Raw genomic sequence first — 27,112 nt, forward strand, 5'->3', positions numbered from 1 at the left:
CCTTTTCTTGTCCCGATTTTTCTTAGATTCCACCGGGGCCCCTGTCGCAAGCGTTTTTGTCGTGACCAGTTTTTTTTTTTGCATTGATTGTTATCGGCTGTGTGCACCTGTGGCGAATTTAGATTGAGTTTGCACCCTTTGATATCATCCTGTCATTTTCTCTTGATTTTTTAGATTTTAGCAAATTAATCGGCTCCGTTTATATTATGCATTTCACTCCGTGACGCAAAGGCCGTTTGCATTACTTTAGCCGTCGTTTTTCCCGTCTTCTGTGCGTTCGTTTGTTCATTTTCAAACTCCGCCGGCAATGGTACAACATCTGCTCGGACCTCCATGCGCCCTATGTGCAAGTAATAGTTCACTTGACTGTATTCCGTGACGAAGGCTGGGATTTCGTCGTGCGTACGTTTCCTTGCAAGACTCGCGCCAGTTGCGCTGACTTTTTACCGCCATTATGCCAGAACAGGGAGCTGCGCGCTCTAGTGGCGACATCTTGTGGTGCTATGCAGAACTGAGAATCACAACATTTTAATAAAACTGTTATTGCGAGAGATATTGTGCGGTGCTGATCTTGTGGCTCAGAGAACTTGGTCGCCAGTTTACTAGCGCTTATAGTGGTGTCACCTTTGTGAACATTTCGACAAGAACCGTTGCAAGTGATCAAGACGGTTATATAATATTGCGCTTTAGTTGAACAGTGCATCACAAGATGCCGCCACATCAGCACACACGCTCTGGGCCACCTCTAGGCCCTCTAGGCTATGTCTGAAGCACATTTAAAGGCTACATGATAATATTTCGGAACTTCTAACGCGAGTTCACCTTTTTTTCAGATATGCGGAGGCCACTCCCGGGTTCTCTCGAGCAGTTTCCAGGTTGTGCTGTCTGCTTTCTTTCAGCCTTTTGCAAATCTCGGAAATAATATTAACGAGACAGCTTTTCTGTCTGCAGTTTCAGACCCAAAAGCGGCTCAAAATTCGCTAAGCACACCCCGGAAACGTTTGGCCACATCGAACTGCGGCTTGCTTACCTAATAAATGTTGTAAGACAAGATGAATACATTTCGTATTCTCATACGCAGTACATCGGGTGTACTGCCGGTGTACAGGCGCGGACAAAAGTAAACGGAGCACGTAACTGTCTTCGAATATTTTTCACGCGTCACCTAATTGCAATTTCCTGCAGTGGTGTGCGCATGCTGGTAGCGGAGGTTGGTGGGCTTTCTTGTAGACAAACAACGCTTCTTCATTACCAATGGAGAAAGCGTTATTCCACTTCGAACGCAATAGCGTGCTCCGTTTACTTATGGCCGCGCCTGTACGTCTATGAGAGCCATAGGCATCGATGTCTGTCAGTTTTCTTCGGTAGTCGACGATGATACAACGGTTGACCTTTCCATTTTTCACCGCCATCCACTTCAAAACGGGGATCACGGAGTCCTTTTCGGCGTAGACGTCACGAGTGGTGGCAAAATTTAGAGATGAAAATTTCTCGGTAATGAATGGGCTTTTCGCTTTCGTACAAACATTGCAACACCAATAGGGGGCCATAGAATTGGTATATCTTCGACAGTTTTTGCTGCTACTGGATTGACCTTAAACCGGCCTCAAGTTCGGTCGATTCGATTACATACTTGCGCAAGTGAGAGTGGTTGACTTGCAAAGGTATCTCAGCCGCCACAAACGCCATCCGCATTTTCTTTGGCCAGCGGACACAATGCGATGCCGGTTTTGGTAATTCTTTAGAATCAGGAAAGGTGATCTCTCTCTCATCACACACCTGCGTGCGCTTGTCCAGATCAGTTGACATGCGCGCTTGACCCAATCACGGAGGCCACATACAAGCACATTGGAGTAAAAAGGATTATTACTTAGCAATAAACTTTATTTTGCTTCAGACTTAAGCGCGAAGGGCGTCGTCTTCGGCTTGTCTGGTCAGTGCAGTTCATCCTCCGGTGCGGAGGATTCCAGCCAGGCATTCTGATGGACACAGGGCGGGTCAGGGTAATGGGAGGGGGACTAGTAGAGGCGAGACAGATGATAAGGTATTGTTCCAGGGCTCCACAAGATTTTTACGATGGATATCCACTCTGGGCTTCAACAAGTTTCTTATTTTTTGGAACAGTAGTCCGAACAAGGAAGGAAAGTGTGATTTTTATCCGCAGGCGAAAATTTACTCCTAGGGAAGCCATTTGCACTTTTTGTGCGGCGTGCATCTCCCAATATACAAATTATTGGTCCCGCCTTCGCACGGCCCGGCGCTCTTTCGCCGATCTCGGCGGTTTAGAAAACTATATTTTTCGATCTGCACGTCCTTACAGCATACACAGTTTGTATACAGCCAAAACCAGTTCGGAGAATATACAAATGCTACAGTAGGCCGAAAGCAGGCGCTTCTTACTATTTGTGAAACCAGAAAAAAGCGTCGTGTTCGTCAGTGCACTGGTAAGAAGTGGAAATGTTCAGTCTTTGTCTAAAATTTACAGTAGAAACGGTTTGCCTATTTACTTTAATGCGCCGCTCGTTACGCATTGCCGGGGCTCCAAATCCCTTGAAGATGTGAGGAATCTCTTTTCCTCATCTTTCCGAAAGTTAGGACTTCCGTTGATGCTACACAAGCCCTACTATGCAGCTTAGAAGCCAGATCCTTGGGCTCCTTAATTTTGACTATAAAGACGTACTTCTTAATTATGTGGACTTTTCATGTAGTTAATATCTAGCCCATGTCGTGACATGGGTGCGCAGTGGTCTTGGCACATTATTTTACTCGGACGCACTGTTAGGTAATATAACAAATATAGCCCATAATGTAGCCCTAATATAGCTAGCTTTTAAATGTCGCGAATGTGCGCTTGGCTTTTCGCTTGTCATTAATGTCAACAAATCTACCTTCCACTGCACGCAACTTAAACTTTCAAATATGCCTACAGTCATTAACCTTTATAGCCTCCTCCCGGTGTCTCAACAGTAATCGCAAAGTGCCTGTATTCCAGGGGACAGAGGGCTAAGAAAACCTAAACGCCCACAGCAGGACACAGCACCTCCCAGCAATCCTCTAGGAGGGTTGCTGGGAATGCGCTTAATTGTGAAATGAGCCCTGCTAAACAATACGAGAGACCGGGATGGGCACATATGCCTCATCTTCCAGTCCCTGCGGCTTTCACAACTAGACGCAACACACATCCGTCAAGCCCGAACACATACACCATTATGTGACCCAACGGTGCTTTTTAAGGCACTGCACTTTCTCCGCTCGACCCAACCACACCTAGCACCACTTATCCTGGTCGCAATAGAGCACTCCTCTTAATAATAATAATAATCGTCATCCTAGCCATGCGCAGTGCTCAACAGAGGCTTGCTACCACTCTCCTCCTATCAATCCTCTCCTGCACTTCGCTTACCTCTGCGTTTAAGGTCGGGTTGGCATCGATAAAGTATTTATCTCCTCCTTCCCAACAGAAAAGTTTGGAGGTCAAGGTTTGCAAACCTCACAGCGACCTACCGTTTTCATTTTCTTCCCCACTGATGTTTTTTCGCAAGTTTCAGCTGAGTAATAGTGACGGGTGGTTGCTTATCACCGAACTTTATACAAAGGAGGCAAGGAACGCACGCATGTAAGCCTCGCCACGCTCTTCGCATGCAGCGCTCTTCCTGGCATAAAGAATTAAGCTCTCTCAAAAAAAGTCCTCTGCCTGTCTTCCGCACCACAGCGCTTACTCCTCCGGCTTCTCCGAACGATTCGTGCGCGCAACAGGTGCATTAAAGTTGATCACCGTCCTGTCATTCTCCTATTGTCGCAAACAGCTCTTTGTAAGTTTCTATTTTCACAACTGTCACCACAATGGCGCCCCTTTGAGGTGGGCACAATCGCGACGGCTTCCTGCTTTTAACAGCAGCGTCGACGGCGCCATCAGCGCAACACTCGCGGTGTGGTCCGTAATCCCACTATCCAAGAGGCTCGCGGCTTGTCTCCGCTGTCTTTACTGCCGCTGCTGGGCGCTTAGCCTCGCGCTCTCGCACCCGTCGCGTTGATGACGCCATCGCCCGGTGCGAAAAAGGCGCCCAATGCGAAGACGGTGGCGTAGTTGTGACCTTCTCCCCCAGACGCTGGAGATGTGTTTCTCAGGGTCGCTGGGGTTTCCCTCTCCGGAGGGCGACGTCGATGGATCACTTTTCCCTGGCCGAAGCTTGAAGCCGTGACTCCTCGAGACACGTTTCGCGCGTCAACCGCCGGGGTCCTCTCACGTGACAGAAGCCTCTTCGCCGGCTTGACGTCGTGACATCTGGCGGCCTTCGCTCGGACCAGAGCGTCGGCTCCCCGTGGTGTCAGAGGTCACTGAGCGAAGACGCCGGCGGATTCTGTCGTTCAATACGCAGTGCGAGCGTGGGTGATCTGCGGAGCTTCTGTGGTGCGATCGAACAACATTTTGATACCGTATGCGCACCGTTTGATGTGTACGCCCCATACTATAAGTGGTCATATCAGAACCACTGTGGTTTAAAACCCAGCACGTCTGCATCGATGCGGCTTTAGCGGTGAGCTGAGAGAGTAGAGGGATGAAGGTAGGAACGGTATTTTATCCATTGCTGTATGCTAAATAAATTTTGATGTTTTGGAATATATGGCGTTTGGGCTCAATAAAGTTTTATGCTTTGGGATATAAGACTTTTGTTCGCACTCTCACACTGCTACTACTACTACTACTACTACTACTACTACTACTACTACTACTACTACTACTACTACTACTACTACTACTACTACTACTACTACTACTACTGCTGCTAAACACAGAACAGCCGGAAGGACAGATGAGGCAATGCCACAGTGATATACAACACTCAAGGTCATTTTTATAGAAGTTTAAGTTCTTTACGAAATACAAGCCTTACTGCCATAAAGTTGTGGTAATCGTAACCAATCACGGTGCAACATCGTCTATAGCGCGATGCTTCTTCCACGTCGCCCACAGCACAACAATGTGACGCCAAGCCAGCCATGGCCTGCACACTGAGTGGGCTTCGCAATACACACTCAGCCTCGTGAAGCAGGAGAGAAAAATAGAGAGAGTCATTGCATTATCCGAGTGCCTTCACGTTTGAAGTTATTGAGGCTAATAACCTTGTATGCACGCACTGTATTACTCGACCGTCCTTTTGTACCGAACTGTTCCTTTTGTGTTACCGCTGCTCATTCGTGTCTGAACGTCAGTTCAGCGTTGGATGCTTGGCCTGCAGCATTCATAAGCGTATTCGACTGTGAGCCCTTCTGCCACAAAAGTCGGTACAGGCAGCGCGAATTGTTCAAGGAATACTCTTGCTTCAGGATGATATCTGAAGTTAGAGTAGCTGTAAGTTGTAGTACTTGGTGAGAACGATAATTCGGCTGATTTTATCAGAATGTCGGGCTTTTTCAAAGCATTATCGGCGCCGAAAAATTGGGGCATCCTCGATGTACGAAACATCTGAATTGCCGCGCAACGTGAAAATTGTATGAGCGGCTTACGAACTTCATCCGTCGATTCCATGAGGCACGACAATCGCAGTTTTCGCTTACGCTCCATCGGCGAAAATACTCCTCCACTGTCTTGAGTAATCGAGAAGAGGAATCAATCAAATGCTTTATGCCAATGATTGAGCTGCCTGTTCAGTGGTTGAAGCTAATAAGCTTTGTTAGGTGTTCTTGGCGCGGAATGACGAACTAGCTGCTGATTGTGATGATTGCAGTTAGAGGGAAAAAATAGCTATTTGCTAAATACTTATGGCAAAAAGCTGTCAAAGGTTGGGGCTGTTTCTCTGGGTCACTGTTTCTTTTTTACAAACTTCATTGAGATCAACAGGAGGTGAGGCGATTATTTCTTATTCAGTTTTTATGACAATGATAAATGGTTCCCAACCAAAACTTGCATTTTCTGCTTTTATTGATTCGTTTATTTAAAAATAATGCAGCCATCAGCGCGGTCTAAGCAGGAGAGGGTTTACAAACGTTGTCACAACAAATGAGGAAAGCTTTTCTACAGAGAAAGCTTTAAAACTTACCATTTATGAGGGGGCTTCCAGTGGAAGGCTTCAGTGAAGCCGGTCCTCGACGCATAGCTTTGTGACGTCACCATCGGCTGGTCTGACGTCACTGTAAGAAGTAACACGCGTTGTGTGGGCGCGCGGCGCCCGGTATTACGTCACAAGATGGAGGAGCCTATATGCGCAACAGGTGGCAACTGTCATGGAAGCACAACGACTTCCAGACTTCTGCAGACCTCTCGTTCGCTAATGACGATCCGCCTGCTGTCAAGATGACGCTCGTTCTCGAAAGAATGCGCAACAACGAGAATGTCGCGAACTCCACGATAGGTGGCGGCAGCCGAAGCAGCAGGCGCCATTAAACCAGCCTTTCCTAAAAATTGGTCTACTATAGCCAAAGCACATAAATATACTACAGCTAAATCATAAGCGACAGCTCTTGCTGGAATTTAACCATAATTTAAGTCAGAGCTTCTTTGCCGAACGTTTTTCATCCCAGGCTTTTGCAAGCAAAGCAAGACAACAGTTACACTCATATGTACGGATAGCGAAAGTAAGGTTAAGGTTTTTTTTGTGGTTTTGTACTGAACAACAGACGCATATATGGACTCGTTATCTTCGAGTGGGGGAGTGTAGTCCACCTTTCAGATGCGGGCAGAAGTCATTGTATGACAGATCAGATTTTTTGTAATGAAGTAAGCATATTAATTCTGGCTTAGCATCTTGACTGCGTATATGAAGGAGTTCTAAGTTGAGCTGTCAACTCGTTTTCGTCGAGAGTGCTGCCAGGGTTCTCCGAGAGATTGATAGCAGAGAATAATCATCCCACCCCGCGGTGCTATTTACAGTTGAGCGACTATGTCGTATTCGTGAAGCAGTTTGCTGAACAAAATATGCCAACTAAAATAGCGTAGTCGTTCTCTTAGAAGTACCAATAGAGCTTCAATTAAGAAGAAACAAAATCAAGAGACAAAGAGAACAAAAAATGGCTGGCGGCTTAGCATTGCTTAGCCCGAAATATTGTGCGGAAGCACAGTCTTTTTTTTTTTTTTTTGCAGGTGGACACCACCGCCACATACCTGAAGGAGCCATTGAGCTATCCACTGACCCAGGCAGCCAGTTATGACCGTCTTCAACTTTTTCGTCATTAATGCCAATTTACGCAATATACGCCGGCGGCCTATGCTCCAGTGCCACGTTTCTGCAGCGGTGTTGTCAGCACCAACGCGTATTGCTCTATAGCGCCGTGTTTCTGCCACAACGTTGTCAACTCCAACGCATGCAGCGCACATCTCTCTGTGACACTACCGCCACATAGCTCAAAGCGCAAATATTGATTTGATAGTAGTATTAGATGACGAAGAATACAATGGGCAATGCACAGCGCGAGAGTGAGTAACACTCCTTGCACATGAGTGCGTTTGTATCTGTTATGCACCCTGGCCAATCCCCCGCCGTGGTTATATGCCATTAAGCCTGAGGACATCATCACCATCATCATCAGTGTGTAGCCGTTTAACACAAGGTGTGTCCGGCTGCAGCGATAGCCTACTGCTCTCGTCACCACCCTGATGAGAAACTGATGAAACTTGCAGTCGTAATCTGGTTCCTTGCTGTTTTAAGCTATTTTGTTGATTTTCTTGCTATGTTCTAAGCTATATTATTTTCACCTCTTTGACCTTTTTGACCACCACCAGTAATTTGGCCTTCTTTTACTGGTTTCTGCTGCTGAAGTGTTAATTTCACTCTCGCTATCTCTAAAACCCAGAGCTTCGTAAAGCATGATCATGTCTTCTTTGATACCTGAATTTATAGAATCTGCACCTTCCTAGTTCTCAACAACATTCTAAAATGAAGCAGACGCCCTATATATAGATAGAATTCCCCTGCAGCTGCAGTTCTGGCTACATGATTTAATAAACAGGCGTGGTGTTTAAGAGATAGATTTAGGTTGGTCATCTCGTTCGCCATGCACTACACGTTTCTCCACCTTGCTACTCGCCCTCCCTGTATTCCAAGCAGGAGTGTGACGTACCATCGGAGACAAAAGTAACAGACCCCCTTCCTTCCAAGTTCTGACTCTTGCCACTCTGCGCAGGGGCTCCACCTGATAAAGCACTTCTGGTGTATAAACGGGCCCGCCGCGCCGGTCTCGACGCCAAAAGTATTTTGTCTGGTGGCGCCCCCACGCACAGTGGCAAGGGCCGGAACTTGAAAGGAGGGGGGTCTGTTACTTTTGCTCACGATGGGACATAAAGCTTTTCTTCTTTATGGCCCGCAGTGCATTAGGCGCCAGGCAGCCGGAAATGCCTCCTAAATATGAGGAGTCGGTGCCGGCTGCTCAGTGCTTCCAGAAGTGCGGGTTGTTGAGTCGGGTTCCTGTCGCCTCTTGGTACCGTCAGGGGAAAGCAAAGGCCGCGAACGTAGTACGCATAGCCGTTTACTCCCTACCACACGTCTCCTTTGTGTGCTTTGTCAGCACTAGTTATTAGTTACCACAGCCCGCTTATATTCCGACTCGTTTACAACAACGAGCGCGAGGCTGACAATGCAAGTATATTTTTACGCAGGCAGACGACTTGCTAGTAGATATCCCATTCCTGGGGGTTACATTGCGCAGTATTCTTAGCACGTCTAGCGAAAGGTCAGCGGAAATGTCGTCTCGTGTGTCACCAGCTAAAACCAACACTGCCTTGGCTGCGTTAGGTAAGACCTGAGGCGATAAGGTACCAGAATCTGATGACGTGCGTGTCAACCCTGACTTACTGTGTGGTCGTATGAATTGCAAAATGCACGCACGTCAAGGCACTCCTCTGGTTTGCGTCACCCGCTACTACTGCCGCTGCTGTCACTGAAAGGTTTTCCCAGTGAGACACTCGCTGTAAGGGTTGTGCAAACGAACAGTTATTCGCAAGTGTCGACGCGGAAAGGCAATGCCTTAACCATGGCGAGAGAAAAGTCGTAACTTTAGCCAATTTGTTGCTTTTCTTGACAACGACCTCTCTGCCTTTTCATTTCACTTCTTTCCTCGTATGTGTGTCATGGGCTAATTGAACGTGTCAGTGCCCGTTAAAGAGCCATGGGGGTCTATTATTCCGAAAGCCTCCATTACGGTACCTCTTTCTTTTTTCCTTCTTTCACTTCCTCCCTCCTTCATCCTTTTGCTCACGGCATAGGTGAGTTGGCCACCGTAGGGTGAGACAGTTACTGCGCCTTTCATTTCATCGTGACCAATTTTCATTTTTTTTTTCAAAAGAATAGCTGACGATGACGTCAACACAGGGCTGTGAAGGTGCGCGCAAAACGAGATTTTCGTCTTGCTTTTGCGAAGCTTTCCCATTGCGACGAGACGAGGTGTAAGGTAGAACTGGAGAAAAAAAGAGAAAACGACTTCTCGCCACATGTATTGTGTATTTTTTAATTAGATTAATTACAAAAAACCTTTTTGTATGTTCATAACGGCGGGGAAAAAGATCAACTCTCGAAATACGTGTTTTTCCATTAACCCGTGCTTAATCGTGACCAAAAATTCGCAGGAGGTGATTCCTAAAAGAAGCACTCACAAGGCTTTAGGCAAGAATTTATTAATATGTGCGGAACTATGTGTCTTTGCCCATCTTACACTGAGGTACAGACTGCATACATAACATAGTATAGCATAACATGCCATAACAACATAACATACCCCAACATAACATAACACAACACAACACAACACAGCGCAACGCAAAACATCACATCACATCACATTTCATCACAACAAACACAACACAACGCAACGCAACACAACACAACTGAACACAACATAACATAACATAACATAACAAACATAACATAACATAACATAACATAACATATATACCTATATCCTTTTTTAGTCTTCCTTACACCGGAACTCAATGGGGCTAGCGCGGTGAGCAGGCTTTGTTATCGGCCCATACACGTAGCGCCTCGCTTGTGAGCGAACTCTTTCTTAATCTTTGCAGTCCCCGCGATGTCCTACAAGTGCCGCTTCGTGCTGTTTTCTTCTCGTAGGAAGGCGAGTCGGGAGGGAGCAAGGAGTTCGAATCAAGTGAAAATTGTGTTCAATTCGAGCGCCTTTGAAATGCACTAAAAACACTGCGAGTCAGTCATAAGTTTTAAACATGAAGGCATTAACCGAAAATACAAATGATCTTTAGCAGGAATGACGCCGCCCGTACAAGAATCATCCTCCCCATCCTAACACCCTTCTTACTTCACGCCCTCCCCCCTCCCCACCCCCCCCTCTCCGGGCCTTCGTCCTAGAGTGAAGACCCTATTTAAACACCGCCAATTACGAACGCTTTGCCGGGACGAAGACAAGTACTCTTGTCGAAACGTTGGCAAGCACCCTGAGTCTTTGCCTTTCTTGTTCACTTTGTGGGTACACTTTACGCGGCTGTCTGGGATGAAAAGACAACAAAGCAATATACAAATACAGGTCTATACAAATACACCATGCACAAAATGCACACGAAAGAATGTTTGCTTATTATAGTTTAAATTCCTGGAGCAACGCACTAGTCTGCCCAGGAAGCAAATATAAGGTGCACATAATGCCCACTAGAGAGCAAAGAAATATACTACGGAATAAACATTTGAATAGCATTTGATGTGCAGTGAACACAGACCAAAATTACAATAAAAGGGAGCCGAGTGCAACTTGTACAATTCATAAATTACGAAAAAGAGAAGGTGGGTTGGCTGTCATTTTTCAATACTTCAGTTTATGCCCCTCATCATCCGCAGTATAATCCTCCAGCAGGATTCCTAGACTACCATGTCCGCATCATCTCCTGCACTGGCGACAGATGGCAGCACGGATAAATGAAGCAGGAGGGAGGTTCATGTTGCAAGAAGCGGCTCGCAACAAACCTGTCCACCCGGTCTTTCATCTGTCGCCCTCGTTTTTCGTTATATTCAGCGAAGCAGTATTGCGAGATGAGTTTCCCGCATTCGCGTAAGTTATTAGTCAGGTTTAGCATAGCGTTACTTCTGGCAGCGAAGAATGCGTTCACTTATTACGACTTGTCTTAGCGGTGTGCGGTAACGATACGCGAAAACCTATTGCCAAGTCCCTCTTCCGTTGTTCGCAGTTGCCCCTCTTCTTTCGCAAAATGAGCACGCGCTGAACACTCCATTTCTGGAACTCAAGGGGCCTATGAGACAGCCTAATGGAAACAAAAGTAATCTTTCCAGCTGCTGTAACACGTGGTAGGAGGTCGATGTAGATTGGGGGCGCCCAATGAAATATTACCGCTACACTGTGCCTCTTTCTGAGAGAACGTCTCGCATGTGATCACCAAACGCATTGGGGATTCATATGAGCACTTTCGGCCTGCTTGCCTTCACAGTGCCGATGATGCAGTGAATTGCCGCAAGTTGTCTTGCCGTGAGTAATGATAGTTTCGACATGCGTGTCACAGACGTTTCTTCTTTCGTCTCTCGCGCAATTCATTCCACAGCAGATACTTCTGTAACGCTGCGAACGACCTCGGTTGCTTCTTGTTTTTGGCATAATGCCCGCGGTCGCGTGGCGGCAGGTATCGCTCGATCTGTATTACGCCACCGAAGAAATTTGTAATGAGCTTTGGCTGATGGCACTTCTTGCTGCTTCTTCTGAGGGAGTTGTAGTTAAAAGGCATTTCCATCTCTTTTTAATTTTTACTGGCATACTGCGAGCCTGAAGTAAATCGCTGCTATAACGACAGGTGGCGCGAAGCGCAAAACGAAAGCAAAGCTTTCCTCCGTCTTTATTTCGTCGGGGCTTGCATGGCATAGTCCAGGCGAAACACAGATTTGACCGCAACTTCTTGCATCGGCCCGCTTACGAAGACGCCAAGAAATGCTTCGAATCATATTTAGATGCTTGGCACAATTTATATATATATATATATATATATATATATATATATATATATATATATATATATATATATAAGCGAAATTCTGAAACTCGAGTCTTGAAAAAGGACAGGCTCTGTCCGAAACGTCACTGGCAATAAATGTTTACCTAAATGAAGCGTTTCTGAATTTCTCATTTTACCTCTAGCAACCAAATACGTTTATCTTTTTGTGCTATATATATATATATATATATTGCCTGAAATAGAGTGAGAGCTGAAATAGAGGTGTATCTAACAAGGTGTGCCGAGGATTGATGAAAGCATCACGTGATCACTTGCCGCTTCAGTCATAACGGTTCATCACGACCTGGTCATATATCGCTAAGTAATCGCACTGCGTTACGCTACACCGGAATTTCCCGAGTACAAGCAGCGGTTCAGGCTGATCTGGATGGCGTCAATAACGGGATTGAACCATGCTAGGGTAAAGTGTTGGGTCAGTTGTTGCATATCAACCATTCTGCTCTCTTTCATCGCCGTCCATGTGCCGCGATCGGAGCAATGGATTAGCAGAGAAAACCATGCAGGCGCTACTATCAGGAAATCATAATCGAGTTTCCATGACCTACATACTGAGAACAGGACTCGCCGAGATGACGCAGTGGCTTACGAATTAATTCTGCCATTGTTCCAAGGTCTCTAGTTCGAATCCTAACTGAAGCGGCCCCGTTTTCCTTTTCAGTATTCGAGGCAGGGTGCGCAAGATGCGGAAGAAAATTTCTTGCTCTGAGATTTTTCAGTCTGTATTGAAGGACACCAAATGGCGGTCTGCGCTTTGGTTTCTCGATAACTAGAGATATTACATTTTTTCTTTTTCATTTTTGTGACTGCGAGAAAAATACTGCGGACCAGAGGATTAAGCTCATTACACATGTACCGCGCTGCGCTTTCTTGTCCAAAGCCATTCTTAACTCCAATGACCTTGCGCAAGGCAGTCGGTGGTGGCTTAGGCGGATTTGGGTTATCCAGATTAACGTATAGCGAAAGAACTGCATGGTCAAGGAGGTGTGCGTAGTTGTTACTCGTTTCACAGCCTATGTTATGATTCGAGGATAAACCGTACAACATTGGGTGCGTGAGAGCAGTCAGGCATATTGTTTGACCCGATCTAGTGTAGGCGCTGAGGAGTTTTTCCTGCGGAAGGCTTGCTTTGTCCTCACGTTTGAGGAAAGGGCGTTGCGCTTGTCTGGCATTAGCAGACTGAGAGGTCGTTCGAAACTGGGCTTAACCCGCAAGGGGCGCAGCGGGGTTTACGGAGCTTCTCCCAAGCGTACACACCTAAAGAACGCCGAGCGTCAGGCCGGGGGACGCTTGTACCCATTTTTACGGGTGGGTGTCCGGCGGTGGGTTTCGAACCACCCACCTCCCGCAGCCGAGACGGGCGCTCAAACCACTGGGCCACGACGATTGAATAGCCGTTGCCACAAGCTGCGAATAACTACTTTTTTTCTCTTCTTTTATCTTCCCCGTCTTTTCTCCCCGCGATCGCAAACGTGGGTGGCGGGCGACACCTGTTCTCCCCCTTCCAGTTCCGTTTCTCTTTCCCTTTTTTTTAACTTTCAGTTTTTATTTAATTTTTAAATATATTGTTTTTCTTTTGAGCCGTTCTTCTCTCCCGCATCGTTTGCTTGTTGTATTGGTTCATGTGTCCGACACCTGTACAGTGCCAACCCTTTAAGAAGGGAAGCAAGAACCCTGTATCTTCAGTCTTGAAAAAGGAGAGGCTCTGTCTGAAACGTCGAGTAGCAATAAATGCTTCCCTAAATGAAGCGTTTCTGAATTTCGCATATTCGACTCGACGTTTCAATCGGAAGACCGATCTCCTACAGGAAGATCGGTCTTCCGATCCAAACGTCGAGTCGAATAAATATGTTTCCTTTAACAAAGCGTATACTTCACTATATACTCTTGTAAGCAGTCAAGTACTTCATGCTTTCGCAACACATACATACATACATACATACATACATACATACATACATACATACATACATACATACATACATACATACATACATACATACATACATACATACATACATACATACATACATACATACATACATACATACATACATACATACAAGTTAAATCATCATCATCACTATCGTCATACTAATAGTCATCATCGTCCTAACTAAGCTCACTAAAGAGCTAAATGTCACTCCCATATTTCTCCAATTAGCCCTGTCCTTTTAATATACAGTCTATTATATATCTGGATATAACAAGTACATGTGTATACACCTGTAACCAGATGTTGCTGGTAAAGTGTTTCGAAGCATTCTGAATTCTGACTGCGTTGGAGAAGTGCACAAATGCGATTCCGTTTTATAATGGCAGTTCGCAGTTAGGCACATTCTTATGCGATTTCTTCGTCCGTCCTCCCAGTGCAGGGTCCTATTACTCAGCGCATGTTAAATGCGGCCATCGTGTGTTTTAAGCAGGTGCTTTAGAACAAGGAAACTTAAGACTGAAGGGGCGTAGTGCGAGACCCTGTGTACAAAGTCTCTGCTGATCCTGTAGTTTTTAAGTCTGGTTGCAGTGGCAGTGCTTGTTCTGTATATTTGACCAAAATTATCTGGCGTGCCAGGTTATGGTTAAAGACAGCAAAATAGGTTCGAGTATTGGGAGAGGATTCAATTTTCTTATTTTGGCAATTAACTTCTTTGACAACGGGCAGTTCAGAAATATATATGATGAGGAGGGAATCTCGGTGTTTACAGTACCAAGAGACTCTCATTAGATAAGTGGTGTCAAAGCACGCACTAGTTTAATTTAGTGGTTGCCATACTATTCATCGTGAAGTATGTCCATGCGAGAGTTTTAGGTGCAGTGATTTTTGTTTTTTGCTACCTTTTTCTTCCCTTGACAGATAATGCTCGTATTAGTCAGCGTTTGTGGTGATCGTCCTAGTTAGTGCGGCTAAACTTCCGTACTTTAACATTTTATGAAGTGAGGATCAACGAAGCGCCTTTTCCTACAATGCGGAGAGAGTTTCACTAAATTCTTCTGCAGGATTACCACTTTAAAACTGTATGTTCAGGGGTCAAGTGGCAGGTATTCTGGGATAGCTGCGCATTGTGATCAGTCCTCTCGTGACACTGGTTCAGTTATCCCCTCCCCCGCCCCGTAAACAGACTCCCCGTAAACAGTAATAGCCTGTGCTATCTCTGTCGATATGATATGCACTTTTTCAACGAAGGTACAAGTACAGGTGCAAATGCCTGGGAGATTTGCGAAAAGACAGTGAAATGCTCGACAAAGCGCCATCCCCCCTCCCCGCCCCCAAAATCTGACACTTGCTCAGAATGGACGGCAGAGCAGAAGCAGCATCAATACAGCACACAATGCGTAGTTCATCAAACATATTCAACCAGGAAAACCAGTTCCAAAAAAAAAAAAAGGCGCTTCGAGGCAAAGAGATGGTTTCTTCGTCGCACGACTCCCTTCGGTGCAGCAGCTTAACAAGTTTTGTTCATCCCGCGCTGTGCAGCACCCGCCAATTAACTTCACTTCATGGCGCACACGTCACGTGACTATCTCTGTCTCCAGCCGTGCTCGCCGCTGCACACTGCTCTAGAGCAGACGGGAAAGTGAAGCTCGCGTGACACATGCGGCGCGGAACGACCCCGAGTGCCAATGATAACTTCGTTTTCGAAACTATAAAAAGTTACATGGCTATTACTAACGACCAGCTATAATGGCAACCATGTCTAAACTGTAACTTTTAAGAGGCTAGGTACTAGAAATTAATTAACAAGTTTTATAGTTAATAGGATTCACCTGTTTTCTAATGCCCACCTGGTATTACAATGGCGCCGACGTCATCTTTATTTACCTCGAAGATTACATTGCAAAATATTCTGGTTTACCTTCGCTGAAAGAGCATGTTTGTTGCCATTCGGGGCCACTTGAACATCAGCCATGGGTCTGTTCGAGACGCCTTTGATAAGTTCATAAAGGTTAATAGGAGGGCGTCTCCTGGGAGGCTAGGTCTAAGCTCTGGCATTTTACTTAGTATTTTTTACAGACATCGTTTACGACATTCTTTCTACTCCTTTCTTTTTTCTTACTTGAGCTAATCTTTATCTCCCTTTGCGTCCTTTGTGTCTTTCTGTGAAGCGTAGAATTTTTCGCTTTGCGGCCTATTTCCCTCATGTGTCAGGGAACGGCAGCAATACGAACAGCGTTCTTGCGGAAGCAGAGGTGAATGGTAGCGGGCATACCCACTGCTCTACCAGAATCAGCAGAAATCTGATGCATCTGTGCACTGGCCGCCGCGGTGGATCAGTGGTTATGGTGCTCGGCTGCTGACTCGAAAGACGCGGGTTCGATCCCGGCCGCGGCGGTTGAATTTCTTTGGAGGAGAAATTCTAGAGACCCGTGTATAGTGCGATGTCAGTTAAGGGGTTTAAATGGGGGAGATAAATAGGTATTCCCCGTTTAACCGCGGCTGAGCCAGTTCAAAACCGCGCGGACCCCACCCCGTGGTCGCGTACGCTACTGAGCGCACGCCGACCACGGCGGGCCGTGCTCTACGGGAACAAAGGAACGACACACTGGCTGACACAAACAAGGCATTTATTGCTATAGCAACAATAACGCCAGCTAGCAACAAAATACACTGAGGAATCTAGGATGTCCGACTCACCAGCACGGCTACGAGCGAACGTCCGCCCACGGTAGGGCAAAGGGATCAACTCCGAGGTCGAGCGGAACGGGCTCGGCGGGAGTAAGTTCCGACCGAGAGGCGCCCGTCGACGAAGAGCGAAGCTGCGAGCGAAACGTCCGTTCGCTTCCCGATGCCGAGGGAGAAGAGACCTAGCCTTCCCCCGCGCGCGAGCGGCCAAACACGCCATCCGTGGCGCTGCTGTCGCTGCGACGCGAGCGCCCTCCCCTGTTAGCTAGAGTAACCAAACTAAAGGGAGTGCTTTTCGGGGGCAGCTAACAACAGTGGGGTGCAGTGCGGGAAAGTGAACGCAGGGGACGAAGGCGTCCCCACACAGTGCACGTTAAAGAACCCCAGGTGGTCGAAATTTCCGGAGCCCTTCACTACGGTGTCTCTCATAGCTTCAGTCGCTTTGGGCTGTTAAACCCCATAAACCAACCAAACCAACCGCATCTGTGCACTGGTACGGCTGCGGAGCGAAGGCTGGCGAGGTGGAAACCACGCGGCATCCAACCACACGGGAAATGAGCGTCCCCAAGAATCCCAGAATACTCCACTTCGTCAACGCGAAGCTTTTAACTAGTTGTACCGGCTGTCGAAGCATCTGGCCTTTTCTCTTCGATCGCCATTTATTTAAACGCGACAACGTTAAAGACTCCGTTCTCCAGAAAACCTGGTGTAGGCGTTTTGGGCGTCGGCGCTATGAGCTAAAAATCACGGGCATAGCTCTGGTAGGCGGTCCCCAGAGAGCAACCTAGGAGGCAGGTGGACCACCCATGTCACGTGACCTTCAGGCGTCATCACAACCTTCTTTCCGGATAGTGAACAAACTGCACTCCGTGGCAGGAAGCAGCTAAATTAATGGTTAGGTTAGGTTAGGTTAATGGGGTTTAACGTCCCAAAGCGACTCAGGCTATGAGAGACGCCGTAGTGGAGGGCTCCGGAAATTTCGACCACCTGGGGTTCTTCAACGTGCACTGACATCGCACAGTACACGGGCCTCTAGAATTTCTCCTCCAAAGAAATTCTGCCGCCGCGGCCGGGATCGAACCCGCGTTTTTCGGGTCAGCAGCCGAGCACCATAACCACTGAGCCACCGCGGTTAATGATTAGTATCTCGGGAAGAGCAACCTTGGTCTTACCAGACCCCCAAGTGGCAGCACCTGCCATGGCAGAGCAGCGGCGCATCGCTTAACCGCTGCACCACTGCGCCAGGAGGGGTACGAGGACTCCCAGGCACATATGAATGTAAAGTGGAGAACGACCTTCTGCGTATATGAGAATTAACCCATTACGCTATGACGCCATACTTAGCGGAGCTTAAATGTCCCTTCCATTTTTTCGGCAACATGCTCTCTGCCGTGAACTGTTTAAATTGTAGGCCATTTACTCATGGTAAATTCATGCAGCACTAGCAGACAAGAAGGACTTGATGAATTATTTATAGTGCAGAATGAGAGCAAAAACCGACGAGGACAAGAAAGAGAACTACACGACACGGCACCGTGTCTTCTCCGCTGGTCATTGTTTACATCTCCGCTGGTTTTGAACTTACATTGGCAAAGCGGAGCTTTTTTTTAACGTGTTAGCATTAGGAGCGTAATTGGGAAGAATAACACTTCGTTGGTCCCAGGACGACGGGAAGTGACGTCACGAGACCGGAAGTGAGAACTACACGTTTCATGCGCCTTCATTGCGTCCGTGCCGCCACCTATAGATAGGTTCGGCGAAGCATCCGATTATCCGTTATACGACCTGAAGAGGAATCTGGTTTTTGGGCAGACAGACGTGTGGGCTCCGCAAGCACTGTCATGAAATAATGACACAAAGCTCGATGTCAAGGCACCAGCAGCTTTTAATGCTATCGCACTGCAAGCAATAGCAGGAGGCTGCGGGCTCATGTCAAGTCGCTTGCCTCTAAAGCGACTTTTACCCGCAGTCTCCTCCATCATTGATGGAAATAAATAAGTTATTATTATTACTATTATATAATTAGGCGTCCCTGTGAATTGTTTGCTTGTCGTCTTAGTGTCTAAATACAATCGTCCGTTGCCGATTATAAAGTGCACTGCGTTCGTTTATTCCTGTTCATTTAAATTCTTCTGCTCGATCGCCTTACGTTGGGACGTTAAGGAGTTCACGCAGAGGTAATCCCATGTGCACGGACATGATAAGAGTGCTCACTTATTCCGGCAAGTTAACGATCAGATTGACGCATCCAATCTCCCAGTGCTGTTCATCATACGCATGAGTGAGAAACTAGGAAGTCTGCTAGTATAGAATGGTGACGGGTAGCATAGGACAGGAATAATTGGAGATCATTAGAAGGAGAAGCCTTTAATCTACAGCAGGAATAATCCGGCTGCTGCTGCTGATGATGATGATTGCGATGTGCACGTCAGATTCACATGCACCTCTTGCCTGTGCAGTGATATAAGCAGCTGGGTAAAGGAATTAAGCAGAGCCTACGTAGGAGAAAGCATCCGTATTCCCAAGGGGGGGGGGGGGGGGGGGGGGGGGATTTGCCGGATCGCTGAGCCGGTGCCACGTCGCAAGAACCCGTGGGCAACGTAAATAAACATGCGAGATTAACGACCACTCTCTGCGCGTCTCAGGAAGCTCAAAACGTACGCCTCTATGCGGTTCGAAGATGGCAGCGAGCCATCGCGCTTACGCAAGCCAGTCGCTTTTTATCTCCACCGGCGCTCCGTGAGGTTTCCAGATGAACGGCCTGGAGTCGCGGTGTGCTCGAGACAAATGCGCATCCCATACAGATGAACGAGGAAGTCCTGCACAAGGCCCGTTCACACTTGCCCAAAAATCCGGCGAGCGCGTGTAGTAATCATTGCAACGCCTTATCTGTAACCTTTGTGGAGGCTGGAGAGATTGCTTTCAAATTCAGAATTAAAGCAGCGATCACGGCCATTCGCAACTTTTTTTTTTTTTTCAGATTTGTTATGTCGAAGAGAAGCTCCGCAATTGAGCCATTTATACCAAATTAAGGCAGCCATTCCGCCGACAAATGCACGAAACTTCACTCGGGCCCTCGGGCTACGGACGCATTTTCCAGGCAACTATTGCGTCTGGTGGTATGTCTTGATCGAAAGGAATGCTCTTTAATTGAAAAAAAAAAATGGCTGCCAGTTTAGAGTTGCTAAGCACGAAGTATTGCGCGAAAGTCCAGTTTTTTGCACGTGGACACCACCGCCACGTATACGTGAAAGAGCTGTTGAAGTGACCCAGGGTGCCAGTTTATGCGCGTCTTCAACTTTTCATCGTCAATGCCAATTTACCCAATTTATGCCGGTGGCCTGTGCTTCAGTGCCGCGTTCTGCAGCAATGGTGTCAACGTTAACGCGTATTGTTCTACAGCCGTGTTTCAGCCACACCGTTGTTCACTCCAACGCATGCAGCTCACATATCCCTCTGACTACCGCCACATAGCTCAAAGCGCGAATATTGATTTAATAGTAGTATTAGTTGACGAAGACGACGATGTGCAATGCACGGCGCGAGAGTGTAGCAGTTTAACATGAGGCGAGTTCCGCTTCGGCGATAAACTAGTGCTCTCAATAAAGAAAAAAAAATATAGCCTATAGTCTCTCGCGCAGTGGCCAGTAAAACTGACCTCTCCGCGCCGTCGCGGATATTGAAGCGAAAAGCTTTACTAGTCTCGTCAACACCGCGCTTCGCGTGAGCCGGAGGCCAGATTTGCCACTTCTGCGCATGCGCGAAACCGAGTGACGTCACGCGCAGCGCAGGTGGCTGCCGACTCCGTAATAAAAAAAAAGAATAAAAACAAGCACAGAAACGAGCATAAAAAGAAATGAATGAAATAAAATATCAGAAATAACAAAAATAAGTAAAAGACAAACATTGCGCCAGGAAACTCTTATATCTCGGTGGATCCCCGAACCGCGCCGTAAGGGCTCACTGATCTCCACCTAGTGGAGATCAGTGTAAGAGCCTTAAGGAAAATGAGATGTAATGAAAATTGGTATTAAAGAAAGGAAATGCCTGTCCTCATATCATGGTGTACACCCGAAATTAATGGACACCACAGTACATGTCTCTAAAGCAACCTTCTCGTTGGCAATTTTTTCTTTTTTTTTTGCCAATTATAATATGTCTCCTGCTTGTGCACAGCAAAGACGGGACACTTAATTTTTCGGACATCGGTCTATAAGAAATTAAAGCGCTAGTATTATAGCAGTCTTTGTAGTAGTCTGTCGCTTGAAAAAATGTGACAGATACCGGCACTTAAAATTTCGGATCGTAAAGAAGCCCTCAATGTGCACTTGAAAACAAACAGAAAATTGTGCAATTCTGATTGAATTCAGCTTTACTGCATCTCTTTTTATGCCGACATCTTGCATTCTCATTTCCAAGAAGTGTCACTTAACCAACACATACTCTGAAGAGACACAAACTTCACCCGTACCTCATGCTCTCATTAGTAGCTCTTATCGTCTCAGTATGCTTACTACAGAGCAAATATTCTCCTAGCTACTTGAGAGGGCGAAGCCTTCGGCTCAGCTACGTTTGGAACAACCACGTAACCCTCATTATAATTATCACAACCGGCGATACCAATAACAATGCTGTTGAATTCAATGGTTAACAACTTGGCTCATGAAAAACGGTATCTCAAAAATTTTACCCTTTCTTTCTTTTTTTTTTTGGCTGCGACAGCACTATGTGAAGCAGAGAGAGTTGGATTAAAAATATAATCTCTGGGCTGCAGATCCCAAAACGTACAAACTGACTGCTACTGCTCTTAACTACTAACCATAACAGAAGGCGTGCCTCAGGCTAGTATTTTACGACCGCTGCTAACTGAAACGACAAAGCGACGTACATTATATACGAGGTCGACGCTAGCCTTTCCTTCAGCTCTGCGAGCACCCTATCCCTCACTGACACTGCTAACCAGTCCCTGTTCGCCTTAGAAACATGGTTACTGAATAATTCTCAAAAAATAAATAACAAAAATCTGCCTCACTTTTCTGCCATCAGGGAAAGCACGTATAGAATCCGCCTCCAATTTATTTAGGTTGCGACACTATCGGATGTGTAGTCAGTTTAAGATCTCTTTGCATACTACTTGCATCTAAAATGACATGGCATGCTCATGTCGAAGCAGTCTCCCTTTACCTTTTTCGATTTATTGGAATTATCTACCGTCTTAAAAATGTTGAACCGTTGCAGGTGAGGATGGATTTTTACTATGCGTTTTTCTACCCGTCTTCAAGTTACGGTATTCTTGTGTGGGGAAATACGACTTACATAAATATAACAAGCTTTCTATTCTGCAAAAAAGAGTGTTGCGTGCGGTTTCCAATGCATCATTTTATTTACCAATTACACCAATATTCTATGAGAAAAGGATATGCCCGTGAGACGATAATTTGGCTATAGATTTGCATACTTTTGTAAATTAACAAGAGCTAAAGATGACACCTACTTTTCTGATGTTCTAACACTTATGTCTCAGTGATTCCCTTATGAGGCTAGAAGATGTAACTTTACGCAACCCCCCCCCCCCCCCCCCCCCCGAAAAAAAAAAAGAAAAGAGGACTAACTATGGGTTCATGATGCCCAGGTCTATCTTGCCTCGGTTTCTAAACGCACCTTTGTCTGATGAACTTAGTACTTTGTTGCTGCCTTCCATTCGTAATCTCTCAATATAAATACGCTGAATTATTCTCTCTCTCGCTCTTTTTTTTTTTTTGGAGAAGCACCACGTCTGAAATGCTCATTGTCGTGGTACGAGGATCTACTCTCCACTTTTTTTTCTCTCTTTGTTGCTGAGAGAAGGATTTAATGAGACATTCGTCTTTATATTCTGTGACGCCGAGTTTCGTACTGAGTATTGTCGTAATTTCTCGCCTGATTTCTTGTACCTAAATTATTGTTGAAACTTTTTGTGCATATTATTGCTTGTTGCCGATATTTAAGGGCGGCGAGGCCAGTCAAACTGTGGTGGAACCGTGCTTTTTTCTTGCCACCCTCACGTTTTTGTGTTACTCGAAAATGTAAAGAAATGGAAACGTTAATGTGCTGTCCACATAGCCAGAGCATAAAACTTGCATGGCTTAAATGGCACTGCAATCTGCTCACTACTGCACTTAAGTGTACCATAATAATGACAGCAGAATTGTATGCCGCTGAAGCAACAAGAGGATTGAAAACCTGAGGTAATGATGTTTGGAAAAAAAAAAAAAATAAGCCGCAGTTTCTGGCGCAGGAGCCAAGACCGCTACACTAGCCATATCTGCCCAGTGATAATTCACGTGATCGCACAGGTACAAGATGAAGAAAAGCGAAGCAAACGGCTAACAACACAACGAAGTACTAGTTTTATCATTTTTATTTATCTAGTTTTATTATATCAAAGCCTTTGTTCATTACACACCCCCGGGATATAAGTTTTCCCACTATTGCAGCTTAACGAATCAAGATTCACCTCCCTCCCCTTCCTGACACGCATCCCCTCTCACACCACTTTCCTTCCCCACCCCCGGGGCCTTCGTCCTCGGAGCGAAGGCCCTATTTAATCCCTGCCAATGATGAACGCTTCGCCCAGACGAAGACAAGTCCCCTTGTCGAAACGTTGGCTCAAGCAACCTGAGGTTTTCCCCTCCCTTGTTCATTTTGTGATCGCCAAGGACCATCTACCACACCCTCTCTCTACCATAGTTTTATCATTGTTGTTCCTACTATTAACAAATAAGGCTTGCAACGTATGCAAAAGTTAAAGTTACACGCGCACGCACGCACACACGCACGCACGCAAGCACTGCTCTTTCCGTCTTACCATTTACTCAGATGTTGTGCCTCACAAGCACGAACCCAAGCACCTATTCAAGAAAAGGCCACGCGTCCTCGAATACTCGCAAGCCGGGGCTTTGAACACAATCAACTTCAAACCATTAAAGAAAGTAAGCGGCAGCAAAAAGCGGAGCGGAAAGGTACTAAACATAACAACAACGACGGCGAGAAGCTGTGGTGAAATTGTCACCGCTATTGTCACGTGGCGGGGTCTCTCTCTGACCCCAACGGGGGTGATTTAGCGTAGTTCGTGCTCAGATGTTCTATTTATTACAGGATTCTAATGTTCTCTAATGTCTAAGTCTGTTATGCCCAGTGGAATGAGGGGGCGTCTTTATATTTATTTCTTCATTGGTCCCACTATAACACTGATCCCCGATTGCTGCCTGTTATAAGTCAGTGGTGCAGGTAAATGTGCTAAATTTTTCTTACTTCTCTGAAAATTCAACATGCTCAAGTGCCTCTATACTGCACACACCGCCAACCTCAGGGACGGCGCGGCCCCAGCACAAGTGTAAGGGACCGATACGAGGCCTGCTGCACACTTCGTGATCGTCGCAGTTTGCGAATAAAAGATGCGTTCCGCCGCCAACACGACTGAGCTAGCAGCAAGTTCTCCTCATTCACCGATCACACTTAGCAAGAACGCCGTGCACATCGTTTGACACCCTTTTACGTACGCAGGGGCCATAAACAACATCGCCAAGGTCGTCCGTCTCGACAGCGAGCGAGTGCTTGTTGAGGCACGCCCACTCGCAAATCGCTCGTCGACCCTACATAATAAAATGTCATTCGTCCCGAATTCGTCGCTTCCTTCCCTGTCACGCTCCGAAACTGGCATCGCCATCATCAGTCCCAAGATGCAGTTCCGCCCACGTGTTTGACACGGTGGAGTTCTCTTAAAGGGACTTGCTGGGTCGCGCTAAGCGGAATGCGTATGAAGTATCCTTACGCTGACTGAGCCAGGAGCGCTTAGTTCGCCACGCCTGCTCCAACGAAGCGGCGTCGCCGTGTTGTAACGCAAACCCACGGCCAAACATGTTGAGCAAACAGACGCTGGACACTTCGGGAAGGAGAGGAGGGAGGTATGTTTTAATGGTTGGTGGAATTGTTTACCAGGCACACTCTAAACATGAGTGGCCAAGCCACTCAGGACAAGAACTGCAAAGCATGAGCAATCAGTTAGACAGGCAGAGCAGAACGGTGGGGCTAAGAATTAACATGCAGAAAACCAAAGTAATGTTCAACAGCCTAGCAAGGGAACAGCAGTTCGCAATTGGTAGCGAGGTGCTGGAAGTAGTAACAGAATATGTCTACTTAGGGCAGGTAGTGACCGCAGATCCGGATCATGAGAGGGAAATAACTAGAAGAATAAGAATGGGGTGGAGCGCGTATGGCAGGTTCTCTCAGATCATGAATGGTAGCTTACCAATAACCCTGAAGAGAAAAGTATACAACAGCTGTATCCTACCGGTACTCACCTATGGGGCAGAAACGTGGAGGCTAACAAAGAGGGCTCAGCTTAAGTTAAGAACAACGCAGCGAGCTATGGAAAGAAAAATGATAGGTGTAAGGTTAAGCGATCGGAAGAGGGCGGAGTGGGTGAGGGAACAAACCCGGATTAATGACATCTTAGTTGAAATCAAGAGGAATAAATGGGCTTGGGCAGGGCATGTAATGCGAAGGCAAGATAACCGCTGGTCCTTAAAGGTAACGGAGTGGATTCCAAGAGAAAGCAAACGTAGCAGGGGACGGCAGAAAGTTAGGTGGGCGGATGAGATCAAGAAGTTTGTGGCGATACAGTGGCGGCACCTGACAAAGGACAGGGTTAATTGGACAGACATGGGAGAGATGTCTCTGCACTGCAGTGGGTGTAGTCAGGCTGATGATGATGATGATGATGATGATGGTGGAGTAAAGAGGGTGTAAGGTGTCCTCTAGCGCACTCCTTTTTAGGGGAACCCTATCGAAAAACTCAACAGAAAATTTTCTTTTGTCACAACAAATTTTCCCGTAGTATTTTGGGGCCTCACAACAGAAATTTCTTTAGGAACTATAGGGTTTTCTGTAGTACTGAGCAGTCTTGTGTCGTAACGACAGTGCCAATTTTGTCCCAACAACAGACAACTTGGCAGTACTACAGAAAAATCTGTCGTAGCGACAGGGCGACAAAAATTTCTGTAGGAATTTGGTACTGGCTCTGTCATATTTTTTGACTGGGAAGGGTATGATGCCCGTGTCCCAGGGTTGATTTCGATCACTAAATATACAAAATACTTACTCTTGGCAACGGACGGATAATCTCACTGCAAATCACAGTAACTCGGTGCAGTTTGCAATGGAAGAAGGCTTTTATACGCGGCACCGGGGGGTGTTGAGATTAGCCGATAAAGGAGATTAAAGCCTCACTTAAAATTCTCGTAACTGTTCGAACTTGGCATGGTTTGATGAGGGAATCGATTTCCGTTGCCAAGCGTAAGTATTCCGCATTCTTAGTGATGGAAATCTGGACCCGGTCTTGGGCAGCCTACACTGTTACTGAAAGGGAGGGTGCTAGAGGATGGCTTACTCCATTTTTAGTCTTATACAGGCATATTTGCGTGTAGAGTGTAATGTAACCCGGCTGGCCATTGAAGATGATGAAATATGAAGCGATGCTCGCTCACGCTCAGGGCACGCATACGGGAAAACACAAACGCATTTACGTTAATTGAGCACAGGGTGCGGATGAGTGGTGTGTCTACGAGGAAAACCACGATAGACCCCCCCCCAAAAAAAAAACGAAAAAAATTAGAGAATTCGAGAAAAAATAGCAGAGTCGTAATATGAATAGCAGAATGTGTATTTGTGTTGACGGAATTCTCAGAAGATACTGCATGAAACAACCACTTACTGGGAAACAATCAGCTCCATGTGCTGACAGTGAAGGTCAGCGTGCTATCGAACTTTTAAATTGGCGGAACCTGGTTTACACTCTCGCCGTAAACTATTTTATCCACTTTACGATCATCTTGTGTCCCTACATCACGTGTTCTTATTGCACGAACTTGAAATTTCTTTTTGGAAAAGTTTTCGAGCTTTCGCGCGTTAACAGGTACAGTCTTTGTCAAAAGTTTGGAGCCCAGGGAGTTTTCTTTTGAGTCACACTGTGTGGTTCGTAATGCATCTCCAGCGCTCCAAATTTGCTGCAGGTGAGAAGATTTCTGGTCCTGCCTCCTACAGCGGGTAGGGCTTCCACTACTGCTTCAGTAGTCCCAATACAAGGCCTAGAAGCCAAACCCCTGGGCTCTAAACTTTTGACAAAGACTGTACGTCAACCGATTTCGTTGTTTTATGTGACGGAATGAGTAAGTAAAAACAATTCTACAACCTTTCAGACCGCTTGTTTGGTGCATTATAACCTTGATCACTGCTTCACCATAAAGCCTGAATTCACGTCTCGTTGTCTGCTGTAGGCCTCACCCTCGATACCTCAAATCCGCCCTAATCCCCCTTTCTGGCTTCACCAACCCCTTCGTCTGTTCGCATTGCTTGCGTCTTCATAGAACTACAGCAGTAAGACCCCTTTTAGGCTCTTCTTCAGTTTTCAAAATAGTTCTTCAACGTGTTAAAAAAGAAAATGCAATTGTTATCTCTGCTAAGGACCGACCACCATTTAC

Source organism: Amblyomma mixtum, chromosome 2, assembly GCF_055824585.1.
Source record: "Amblyomma mixtum isolate Tamu chromosome 2, ASM5582458v1, whole genome shotgun sequence".
In the NCBI taxonomy this organism is placed as follows: Eukaryota; Metazoa; Arthropoda; class Arachnida; order Ixodida; family Ixodidae; genus Amblyomma; species Amblyomma mixtum.